Here is a 12,684-nt window from a genome sequence, read left to right as displayed (position 1 = left end):
AGCAAGTGACTATGTTAACCTAGAACTGGTGATGCATACATATTTGATTCCAGTGGGACTTAAGTTAGGCACATATTTCAGTTAAATTCTGATACAGGGATTCAGGACATGAATTCTCAATAGAGATTAGGCAAATGGGGTAGGATGACAAGATTACTATTCGACTTATGCCCTCAAGTGCACCTAGGGGCATATTTTTCAACCTTCCCAGTCAGGCTTGGAATAGCAGTAGCAGTAAGAGCAATTTTCTGCCAACAAAAATTACTACTAAAGATTTGTCAAGGCAGGAAAAGGAAAGAGAGAGAGAAACAGATGCTCGAAAAAGCTCTTCTGACCTAATACTCTAAGGCAGAGTTGCAAAACTCATTGAGGGCCATGTTTACTTTTTTTTTTATTAATTCAAGAAGGCAATGCCAGCACATTAACTGCAATAAAGGATTTTTGTCATATTTAATCCATTCCATTAAATTCTTCTTCTCATGCTTACCATACCATCCTATCTCCCCTCTCTGTAGTCTTGCAGGTCTCTCTGGACTCCTGAATCTCTTCGCTTTCCTTCCTTTTCTTTCCTCACTCCACAACACTTTCTCTACACCCCAAAGTGCAGAGTTTGCACTTTCTCTACACCCCAAAGTGCACTGTTGCTTTCTTCACCACTCCAGGTCTCTCTATCCCCCTTTCTCTTTCCCATGGGTATTTCTGCACCCAGTGCATACTGCAGGCCTTTCTACATTTCTATTTACTCCATAATAATCACTCTCCTCTCTGTATAACCTCAGGACTCTCTCTTCAACAACTATCTTTCATCATCATACTTTATTTATGGTCTTTGACCAAAAAAGAAATAAGAATCTTTACATAGTTAAAAGGAAAAATATTAATAGAAAGTCAATTACACATAAATGACTAGCAGCTTTTGATTAGTAATAATTACACGTAAAAATAAAATAAGTAATGGCATTGGAAAGGCGTAAGTGTATAGGCATAATTTAAAATTAACAGTAAGGAACCCAAAGCTGTATTCTATTCTTTTGAAGTTCTTAATCTGGTGACCACATAACAGAATTTAGCCACAACATATGAAATAGTTGCATCTTTATCTGCTAATAAACAGGCTACAACAAGATCCTCCGGTTGTCCCCTCATATCATTGATATTGATATGTCCCGATAACAGTGGGCTGATTAATTGAGATCTCAAGCTTTGGTATATTGAACACTTTAAAAGTATGTGGGCCATGGTTTCGATTGCCTCTCCACAGGGGCATTTCCGTTCTTCATATAATAGTTTCAAATATTTCCCATACAGCATTGCAGATGGGAAAGCATTGAACCTAGCCCTGGAGAAGGCCCATCTGAATTTACTCAAAGTGATCATAAATAAATACGTTGCTGGGGCAAGATCCGTCTTAGCATATACTTGTTTAAAAAAGATGGTAAACAAGCCTCCCTTCTCTTCCTGAATGTCTATATCGACCAATCTCTGTCGTACTAGACTGCGGGCTGTGTTCTCACCGCTCTCTAATAATAGAGTGGGTGATAGGCTGCATTGGCTAAGTTTATCTATCGTTTTGTTAGACCAAGATGCCTGAGGCTCAGCCGCAAGAAGCTTTGGAATTAGCCCTAACGGATGCAGATGAAGTTTAAGCCAATAAAACATCCTTAGGAGCCAGGCTGTGGTTTCCAATTTCAGTATGCCCGCCTCCATGCGTATCACCGAACTGGAAACGCAGTTGGGTACACCAAATATAGTTCTTAAAAAACCGGTTTGAATTTTTTCCAAATCTTTAAAGTTGGTATACAGTCCCAATTGTGTCCCGTAAAGGAGTTGGGCAATCACTTTAGCCTTATAAAGTTTAATGGCAGCAGGAATGTAGTTCCTTCCCTGGGACCAGAAGAATTTCAGAATGGCTATAATACTACGTTTGGCCGTATCAACTACTGATCTAATATGGTCCATTTTATAGCCGTTTAATTGAAACACTACCCCAAGGTATTTGATTTGCTTTACTTGGTCTACTTTGTGATCTTCAACTGACCAGTTAAAATTCCGATTTTTGTCTTAGAATAGTTTATTACTAATCCCTCTGCCCGTCGCTTGTATATGCGGCGCAGCGTATTTGCCTGGCCCCCTCTGGAAGCACGAGGCAGGGATCAGGCCTGATTGGCCAAAAAGCCCGTGCAGGGGGCGTGGCTTCAGCCGCGCGTCCTGCTTCGGGTCTCAGAGAGCTCAGTTCGCTCTCTGCAGGCAACGAAGCAGGACGCCTTTCTTGGCTCCTGCCTTTCGCCTGCAGTCCGGGACGGGGTTTGGGTTTCCACCCGAGTAGGTGGCGGCAGCACGGAGGGTGGCTTATTAAGGCCCCCTTCCAAGGTTGCGTGGCCCACGGGGCCTTCAGGCGGCGGTTGGTTCTCGCGGAGCAGGGCCCCGCCGGCTCCTCGTGGCTTGGCCTTTTCGCCCCTAGGCTTCACAGACGGTTGCGGTGACACGGGGGGGCGGCTTTTCAAGGCCCCCCCATGGTTCGAGAGGCCTGCGGGCCTTGGGCTTGGGAGGGTAGCTCCTACTGGCGTTGGGTTTCGGCTGCAGCCGGCTGGCTTGGGTTTCTGTTATTCGGGTGGGCGGCCAACGGGTATATTATCTGCCTGATGGGCGATCGGCAGATCCCCCCCCCTTTTTTGTTCCAGGCAGCTTTGGGGAGGCGAGTCTTGGGGGCTACGTGGTGCATTCCAGGGTGGCGGTGTATTCCTTGGGGGGTTTCTCAGTAGGCCCTGGGAAAGGCCTTCCTGCCAGTGGGGGGGGCGTGAATAAGGGCAGCAGTAGCTGGGACGCAATTTAGAACAAGGGCGTTGTTAGAGCATCTCCCTGGTGGCAGTGGGGGGAGTTTTTCAAGCCTTTCTCTTCAGTCATAGCAGTAAGGGAGGGGAGTTTGTATTGGCTGCTATCTGCCTATCTGGGTTATCTCCATGGGCCCGAAAAAAGCTAAAGCGAAGTCCGGAGGGAAACGCGTTCGGCCTCCGCCACGCCCGGCTCCTGTTTCCGACTCCTCCTCAGAGGATGATGGGGACATGGGTACTGTGCGGGCGCTCATAGCTCGCTTGGAGGCATTGGAAAAAGATACGCGGGAGGCGCCCTCTGGGGTTGAGAAGGGGGGCCATCTGGGGTTCCAGCTGGGCCTAAGAGGGTTACCCGGGGTGCCAAACGTGCTAAACTCATCCAGTCGCTTTCGTCCAGGGTTGAAGCTTTGGAGGCATGCGATTCGCACCCAGCACCGGCAGTGGAGGATCTGACATTGGGCAGTGATGGCCCCTCGATTGTTCCCGAGTCCAGCAGTGGAGACACGCGGCCGCCTGACAAACAAGGGGTTGGTGAGTCCATGCACTACACATGGCCCTGGGGAATGTCCCCCTGGAGTCACACATTTACACCTTACGGGTGGCAGCCTGCCCCGCTCGGTCCTTTGCCCCCATATGGGGCTTGTGCCCAGGTTTGGCAAGGAGCCACTTCTTCTGCTGGGGGTGGGCCACCTGCAGTTGCAGGCACCTCTTGGGATGCCTCGGGTGCGCTGGTTCCTTACCCGCCATGCGACACCTCACTGCCGTTGGGCGATCACCTGTTGCCCACAGTTAGGGAGCGCATCTGGCGTGGGGAATTTGTGGATATTTTCCAACTCCTATTCAGGGAGCCTGAACCGGTCTTGAAGGAAGGTGAGCAGAAGAGGGAGGAAGTAAAATCAAAACGTAAGCCCATTGAACATAATTGGGCCAATTGGCTGTCAGCGTACATGGTTTATATGGGGGTGATGCTGCAAGTGCACGTCTCCAAAGGCCCAGCCTTGGTGAAATACATGGACATAATTCACCGTGGTTACATGGATTTTATGGGCAATGCATGGGAGCGGTACGATCGCTCCTTCAGACTTAGGGCTTCACTGAATCCAGCTATCCCATGGGACAGGCAACATCAGGAGCTATGGCTCCTTATTATGACCCCCTCCTGGCCTATTCAGGGAGAGCGGGCCGATAGCGGCCATCTTATTTCTAGGACTCCAGCAGCTCAGTCCCCCGGGCCTGTGGCTGCTCAGGGTGTTCAAAGTACCCTGCCGTGCTGGGCCTTTAATACAAGTGGCAGCTGTAATAGATCTCCCTGCCGCTTCCGGCATGAATGCGGGTTTTGCGGTGGAAAACATGCCAGCATTCACTGCCAACGCGTCAGAGGCCCCAGGAGTGGATCAAGGGACCCACCCGCAGGCGGTAAGAGAGGCGGAGCCGCCGCTCAAGGTGCTCCTTCGGGTAAAGGGCCCCAGCCCAATTAGGGTCCCAGTCCTGGCACGACTTTTGAAGGAGTACCCGTTAAGGGCTCAGGCTTCCTACCTGTGGGAGGGTTTTACCTTAGGTTTCCGTATTCCGTTTTTAGGTATTAGGGTTCACAGTATGGCCCCCAATCTTAGGTCGGTTGTGGGAATGGAATCAGTGGTGCTTTGGAAACTGCAGAAAGAAATATCATTGGGCCGGGTTCTTGGCCCGTTTGCCGAACTACCCATGCCTGATTTGAGTATTTCACCCCTAGGGGTGGTGCCCAAGAAGGCGCCGGGTGAGTTCCGGCTGATTCATCACCTTTCCTTCCCTCATGGTTCTTCCGTTAATGACGGGATCCCAGATGAGCTTTGTTCTGTTAGATACACCTCGTTTGATGAGGCCGTCCGGGTAGTCAGGTCTTGTGGCCCAGGTGCCCTTTTGGCGAAATGCGACATTGAGTCTGCATTTCGTCTCCTTCCAGTTCACCCTGCAGACTTCAATCTGCTGGGGTTTGCATTTCAGGGCCAATTTTACATTGACCGTGGTTACACTGCCCATGGGTTGCTCGGTCTCCTGTGCGGCATTTGAGGCGTTTAGTTCCATGCTGGAATGGGCCCTCTGCGTTCAGACCAGCCTCCACACCACAGCTCATTATTTAGACGATTTTTTTATGGCAGGCCGCCCAGGGTCTGGCCAATGTAGCCATCTTCTAGATGTTTTTCAGGCCCTATGTGATGAACTGGGCGTTCCGTTGGCCCGGGACAAGACTGAGGGACCCTCGACGGTTCTTACTTTCCTGGGTATCGAACTTGACACCAATTCCGGCAGTTCCAGACTCCCCCCGGCCAAACTTGATATGCTGCGGTTGCTGTTGGCCTCTTGCGTTCAGGCACATAAGGTCACTTTGAAGCAGCTGCAGCAACTTATCGGACACCTGAACTTTGCATATAGAGTGGTGGTGCCGGGCCGGCCTTTTCTTCGCCGCCTTTGTGATGCCATTAAGGGGGTTCGGCGCAGTCACCACCGGGTCCGGGTTACTGCCCCCATGCGGGCTGACCTTCTGATGTGGGCATCCTTCCTTGACTCCTACAACGGGGTGTCCTTTTGGTGAGACTCCTTGCTTTTAGAGGCAGACCTGCAGGCCTCCTCTGTTCGCCTGCACATGGTGGCGCGGTCGCCGTCGTGGAGGAAAGCGTCGTTGCTGGGGCTGGGGCTGCACTGCAGCAGGCGCAGGCAGGACGACGAGGACACACACGGACACCTGGCATGGAAGAAAGGATTCGGCGGCGGGCGGGTGAAGCAGCAGACCAAGTGTCAGGGTGAGAATGAGTTGCAAAAACTACAGAAGCCACATGTGGAAAAAAAAACATATTAAAGAATCAGGCTTTTATTTAGCTGCCCAACTATGGTTTCAGGTGCCTAACAGGTGTTAATGTTTGCATTATACGCTCCTCTCTCCGTCCCAAAAGAAAGAAAAACAATCATAAAGATTCTTTGGCACTCAATCTTAAATGCATGCATGTATATGGAACTCAGAGTCAATTCCCACAGCCTGGGTAGTACAGCAGTGTGAGTTGACTCAAGCAGTGTAACATAGCTGCCTGTGCATTGTTACAAGGTGTTTCAAGAGAGTTTTACCATGAGTTCTGCTTGCTGGCATGCTCGTTTTTGCACTGTGAAAGCTTGCCTTGTGATTTCAGTTTACGCTGAAGTGCTCCTATAACAGCTCCATCTCAGAAAAACCTGCTGCATAATTTACTATGCGAATAGAAAGGCTGGCAGTGGAATAGCCCAAGGACATCAAGTTCCCTACCCTTTTTGTCAGAAGGGGTAGTATGTCATTGCCCAGACTTAGAAAACATGCAGTATATAACTAAGTTATATTTAGTATAACTAAGGAGTTCGGGACGGGATGTTACAATAAGTAGGAGTTATCATCGTCCTGTATGTGGTACAGAGTCTCTAAACATTTTGACATAGTGTGGATGTTTGCAATACTTCTCATGTAGTTTTAGCAGCTTTAGTAATAATTGGCAACATGGGCAGAGCAATAGGCTGCGTGGATTGTACAGCTACCATCATTTTGTATACGGGGTCTTCGAGATCAGTAGTAGGGTGCTTGACCTCTAGACCCAGCATTTCCGCCATCTGCTGAGTCATTTTGGTGTATGATTTCAGTTCTTTGTTTGGAGAAGTGGATGGCTTCGGAAGAATGTCTGAGGGTGGATCCGAAGGATTTGTGGGGCGTCATTCTCCTGTTTGGTGTCAGTATCCGAGGACTCCGAAGAGTCATACGAGTCATCAGAGGACTCCATGGGCTCAACCGGAGTCAGAAGCTCCACTGGGTAGGAGGATGGAAGCAGATCTGGAACTTCTCCAAGTGGCTGAACAGGAAGTTGAGGTGGTGGCTCTGCAGGTGCCAGGAGCACTTCCAATGGCATCGGAGTAGTTTGAACACATTGGCTTACAACCACTGGAGCCCCAATGGGTCTAGGAGATAAAGGCACCAGAGGTTGAACTGGAGGTACAGTTGTTGAATGATCCCCACTGGTTGACGTGGAATAAGGCTTTGAAGCATGCATTGCATCTTCCACAGTTGGAACTCTGCTCAATCTAATTGTGCTGCCAGTGAGAAGTTATGACAAAAACCACATTCATGAATGGGGTCTTTTTGAAACACATTCTGTTGAGGGGGAACAAACGTAGACATTGGTTCCCATGTTGAAGAATTAGCAGGTGGGGCTACCATAGGAGCTTGGAAAGATGTAGACCTGGCTCCTGTTCTGAAATGGGGTATTGATGGGGTCCTAGGAGGCACATCCTCTTCTCCATCAACCTCCATGTCCAAACCACTGGTCAGGAAACCTTGAAACGTGGAACCAGAAGGAGTACTCGTGAAGGAATCCAATACATTTAGTAAGGATTTTGCAGTCCCCTGATCCAAGAGAACATCATCATTGGTATAGAACAGCAACAACGGAGATTTCAGCGGCGTTCTAGCCGGAGAAAGAGGAAACGTTTTGTATGGTTGCAGGACAATGGCAGCCCTTGGAGAAGTTGGTAGAGCACGGTGAAGGGTGCTAACTTCAGTATTGAAGGATGACACCGAGAAGGTCAGGAGCATGACCGATGTCGATGGCACCAGAAAAATAGTTGTCAACGTCGATGTAAAACTTGCTGTCGGTACCGATGGAAGTGTCGATGTCACCATATGTGTCAATGCCGACAGTAGGACGGACAGCCCATAGGGCGTTATATTCGAGGACAGTATCGATGGGTCTGTCGATGGTAAAGGTGATCAATATTGGACTGTCGACGGCATAGGTGTCCTTGACCTAGATGAGTGGGACGACTTCGACTTGTGCTTTTTCTGAGGCAGTGATTTACTATCTGATGTAGCACGATGTCGCTTACGCTTCTTATGCCCAGTGTCGGTAGACTTGGGTTTCTTGAAGACAATTTCCTCGAGATTATCCCTCAGGGGTAGAGACTGTGCACACACAGACACTGGGATGGACACCGAGAAGGTGTCGACTCCGTCCTCAGTGTCGGAGGACACAGCACATCTCCATACAGTACCGCCCTGAGGCGCAATGAGTGAGTCTTTAAAGTCTTCTTTGAAAAGGATCCACAAATCCTACAAGAAGCTGGGACATGTTGTTCACCCAAGCAGAGCAAACAGAGATCATGTTCATCAGTAGAGGGTAGTTTAGCCCTAAACTGAGAGCAACGCTTAAATGTAGTCTTTTTCCTATCAGCCATGTCTCCTCCAACGGCAAAGCCATGGAACCATAACAACCAACTCCAACATCCAAAATACTAAGAATAGTTAACTCACAGTCTGAAGTCCTAAACACTGAAATATCTGTTCGAAGTAAAGTTTTCTTTTCTATGAACTGAGGAGCAATAAACCATAGGTCTCAACACATCAGCGGTTGAAAAAAAACTGAGAAAAAATGCCAAGAAAGAGATGACTGAGACAACTTCCAGGAAAAGGAAAGGCACGGAGCACGTGCACGGCAGGGAGGAGAGCCAGAGAGGAGCTAATTAATCCATCCGGAAGATCCCTGCGCAGGCGCAGTAACCCATTTCTCATGATGACAATGGATCACTTCCAGATCTATGGGTATTATGGCTCAGATGGCATGAATCTGTAGGGAGGGGGCTGCAGTTGGCTCACAGTATTCATGTTATGTAGGCCTGCTATAAACCAAAAGGTGGACAACTTGTTCTAAATGCATAGGGCATTTTGTCTATAGTTTATGTTCACAAGTTAAGTAACAATTTGATTTTTCCTGCCCCTGTCATGGAGCTTTGTACTTTGTGTGTGATGCAGTTGTTACAACACATGGAGGTAGGATCTTTTGCTGAAAGAGAATACTTATGGGCTAACATCTCTTCATCACTCTGAATTTTATTCAGGTCAATAAAGATAATCTTTGTACTCAGGAGAATCCCAGAGAGCTGAATCCTGACTACTGCTCACAGGGTTTCCTCCTCCCAGGAGAGCTGGATTTGTGGTAGCAAGCATAAATTGTCCCCTTTGCTAAGCAGGGTTCACCCTGGTTGCATATGAATGCAAGACTACATGCATGAACACTGTAATATATCCCCCTTAGGCGCTGGGGCCACTCTGGGAAGAATACCAGCATGCTTGTATGCAGAAGGTTCCAAGTTCCCTCCCTGGCATCTCTAAATAGGGTTGGGAGAGACTCCAGCTGCTGCCAGTCTGTGCAGGCAACACTGAGCTAGATGGACCAATTTATTTATTTATTTACTGACATATTTTTCTACTGCCCAAAACTTATGTCTCTGAGCAGTTTGGTCTGACTTGGTAGACAGTAGCTTCCTATGTTCCCCATATCCTCCAACATTTTGCTGATGCAAACAGAGATACACTAGGTGGAGGGCCATGGCCAAGCAAGCTGGGTACACAATGTGTAAGGGGTGTGGCCAAGCAACCCAGAGCCATGGCATACAATTCTGACTACAAACATGCCACAAATGGAAAAGTAGGAGGAACACATCAATCCAAATTAGCAAAGCAGATGAGACAAATGTATAACTGTCAGTATTTAGAAGATGGAAACTGTACCAATGTTCACACCAAGGAGTACTGCCCAAGCTCCCCTCCCACTGCTACACATCGCTAAAGACATGCTCCCACCTGCTATGCGCTACGTACTGCATAGTGCCTTCGAGTTGTGCACACATTACATACATGTGCACTAGGGACACAATGCCTTCACCCACCCACTTGGAGAAATGTTTAGAGACTCTGAAGAGGGGGCTGAATCCTGAAGGAGGATAGTTCTAACTGATATGGGGAACAAATTGCAGCCCCAAGAGGCAAAAATAGGGATTTATCAGTGACATATTCCTGGTAAATTGGGACAGCTAGAGCCTATGTTTTCCACTACATCCTTCTCTGTTCTGAATGTCATAGAATGAGACACAAAAAGTTCCAGCAGAAGAGGAGGATTGACAATGTGTTGTATGAGTGGCACTTCTGCTTGTGTAGTTAGGGACTCCCACTTGCACAAGTGCCATTCATCCAAAACCTTTGAATCCAAGACAAAGAAAAATTGTTATCTTCCTTCTTTTCTGCTACATGTACACTTAATCAGCAAAGATAAAACAGAAGCAACTATTATTGAGAATATCATACATGCTACATTTAAGGTGGAAAAGTACTAGATAACAGTTGTATTATATGACAAGGAGGACACTTTCACTTGCAGACTGAATGGACTTTTATTCTTCTTGGCGGGGGGAGAGTAAGAGGCATGAGATATGCTGGATAACCCTACACTGTTAGACTTTCCAATGCAGTCTATGAGCTGTGATTTTCTAGTTCAGACTACAAGGCTTGAGAACAGATGAGAATATTTGGAATTCAATAAAAACTCATCCTGAAAGAATACCACAGCCTCCACAGTGGCCCCTTCTCCTCAAAGGCATTTGGGGGAAGGATGCCGTTGGACAGGATTCTCAAATTTAATAGCAGTGTGAACTCCTTTTGTCCGTGTTTGGAGAACACATCAAACCACAAGATCTAGGCTGTTTCTGAGTGGGTTTTGTTTTACTGAAGAGTCCAAAAGCATCCCCTGGGGATTTTTAACCAAAAGTTTCAACTCCTATTAAAACTAAGAAAACAGATTCACTGCCCTAGAAAAACCTAAACAGCAATCTAACTAGTTTACAAGCCAACACACATTTCTCTCTAGTACTAACTATTAAACCACAGATTTACTCCATACTTCATATAATTAGATTCAAGAGAGGGAGCTTTAAATGTAAAATACTTTTCATTACTTCTTATTCCAAGCATATTTTGGCCAGACAAAGCTCCCAATATAGTAGCTTATGAATAATAAATAAACTTGATCAGTTAGATTTCACCTAACTTTTTTTCCTGGAGAAAGACTGTTTGAGTGAGATTTTGTGGTTTTTGTCACTTGCTACACAGTCTTAAAATAAAAATTTAAAAACCAAACCATTTATCCGTCTGAAACCCTGAATCCTAATAAGGAGAATATTTTACATCTGGTTCCAAGAATCATTCCAGTTTTATATGTTTAAAGTTGTCTTTTTTATCTGTGCTGTTGACTGTGTTATTTTAGTGCATTGCTATGCTATGTTATCATTTCCTAATGATTGCATTGTTTTATTATGTTTTTATTGCCATATGTCACTTTGAGGTCTTTTGGATAAATGACAGAATAAAACTGGCAAAATTATAAATTAAACAGAAAAGCTATCAGATTGTTTAAAATGTAAAATGAAAGAATGCCGTGTTAAATAAATAATTCAACTGATTTCATTCTTGACTCGTGTCTTTCTCTGCTATGGTTTGCATGACTTTCTTTGGATAGGAGTGATGACTTTCTTTGGATAGGAGTGATGAACATAACGGATAGCTATGGAATGTGTAAGAGCTGGCTCTGGATCTTATTGTATCTGAGACTGTGGACAGCCAGCCAATTTAAAAGTCAAGGTAAGTACTCTCCTACCTCAAACTGCAATCCTGTGGCTTTTAAGCATGTATAAGTCCCATTTAATTCAACAAGAGTTACTGTGATCTGCAGTCTAAGAAATAATATTCAGGTAAAACAGACTATCTAATGCCAGTGTAAAAGCCCTGGGATGGAAAGATACAGAAAGACCAGTAGCAATGCAGAGGTGGTGTGAGCAGGTGGGGGGATAATAGGAAAACACACCAAACTGTTCCTGCTCCAAGTCCACAGATTTGGCCAAAGGTCTGAACAGATGAAAATGCAGAATTCAGAAGCAGCAACAGCAGCATAATCCAGTCAGTCAGTTAAAATCTGTACAGGACTATCATCTCCTGTTTTGTTATTATACAATCCTTGCTACTAATTCAAAGAAATCGTTGTGTATTTCCAGATGTAGGACGACCCCAGTGGGAAGATCTCATGAATACATACTACTTCTACACTTAGCATTTATATTGTACCTTTGAGCTGTTCACATACACTGAAATTCTATGCAAGTCTGGATGATTTCTGCCAAAAATCCCACATTTGAATGTTACACTTATATGGCTTGAATAAAGTGTGTCTTAATTCTGCTGATAATCCTAACAACAAATCCTTGTAGGTTCCCAAGCTCAGAAGGTTCCCAGCCTCCTATTCCCAGATGTTGTTGGGCTGCAACTCCCATCATCTCCAGCCACAACTGTACTTCAACAACACCTGGGGACCAACATTTGGGAACCTTTGGGCTAGGTCAATATGATCCAATAGGTTAGTTATATATTCTACTAGTATTTTGAAGCCCGTTATAATAACGGGCGCTAGCCTTTTCCTCTCCCCTTTACTGTTTTTTTTTTAAAAGAATTCTGACGACGACGCTGCCGCCGAAGTCCCACCCTCCCTCCCTCCCAACTTCCGAAACCACCTTACCCCTCCCGTGACAGTTGAGAAAAGAAAGACCTAAATTGAAGAGGGAGAGAGGAGCTCGCAAGCAGCGCTCCTCCCTCTGCAAAGGCTCTGCCCGAACTGGCGCTTGGGGCGGAAAGCACGCCTCTTGCGCCCTTTCGGCCCCAAGCGCCAGTTCGGGCAGAGCCTTTGCAGAGGGAGGAGCACTGCTTGCGAGCTCCGCTCTCCCTCTTCAATTTAGGTCTTTCTTTTCTCAACTGTCACGGGAGGGGTAAGGTGGTTTCGGAAGTTGGGAGGGAGGGAGGGTGGGACTTCGGCGGCGGCAGCATTTTTCTTCGGCCGCCACCCACCGTGGCCCGTGTCTCCGGCCGGGCCGGCCACCCAGGGCTCTGGCAGGCCCGCCACCCACTGCCGCCGCCGCTCCAGCAGGCCCACCGCCGCCGCCCGCGGCTCCGGCCGGGCCCTCCGCTGCCCGGGGCCTCTCCCTTGTC

At 47.0% G+C, this 12,684-nt stretch overlaps 1 protein-coding gene across 6 annotated transcripts in view; it reads right to left on the bottom strand.

The window, feature by feature from the left end:
- AGMO (alkylglycerol monooxygenase) overlaps nt 1-12,684 on the bottom strand; it is a 178,744-nt gene that overhangs the window by 68,410 nt on the left and 97,650 nt on the right. The gene's annotated exons all lie outside the window — the stretch shown is intronic.

The sequence above is a fragment of the Hemicordylus capensis genome, chromosome 6, assembly GCF_027244095.1.
Source record: "Hemicordylus capensis ecotype Gifberg chromosome 6, rHemCap1.1.pri, whole genome shotgun sequence".
NCBI lineage: Eukaryota > Metazoa > Chordata > Lepidosauria > Squamata > Cordylidae > Hemicordylus > Hemicordylus capensis.
The sequence above is the reverse complement of the archived record's forward strand: the minus strand, read 5'-3'. Positions and strand labels throughout refer to the sequence as shown.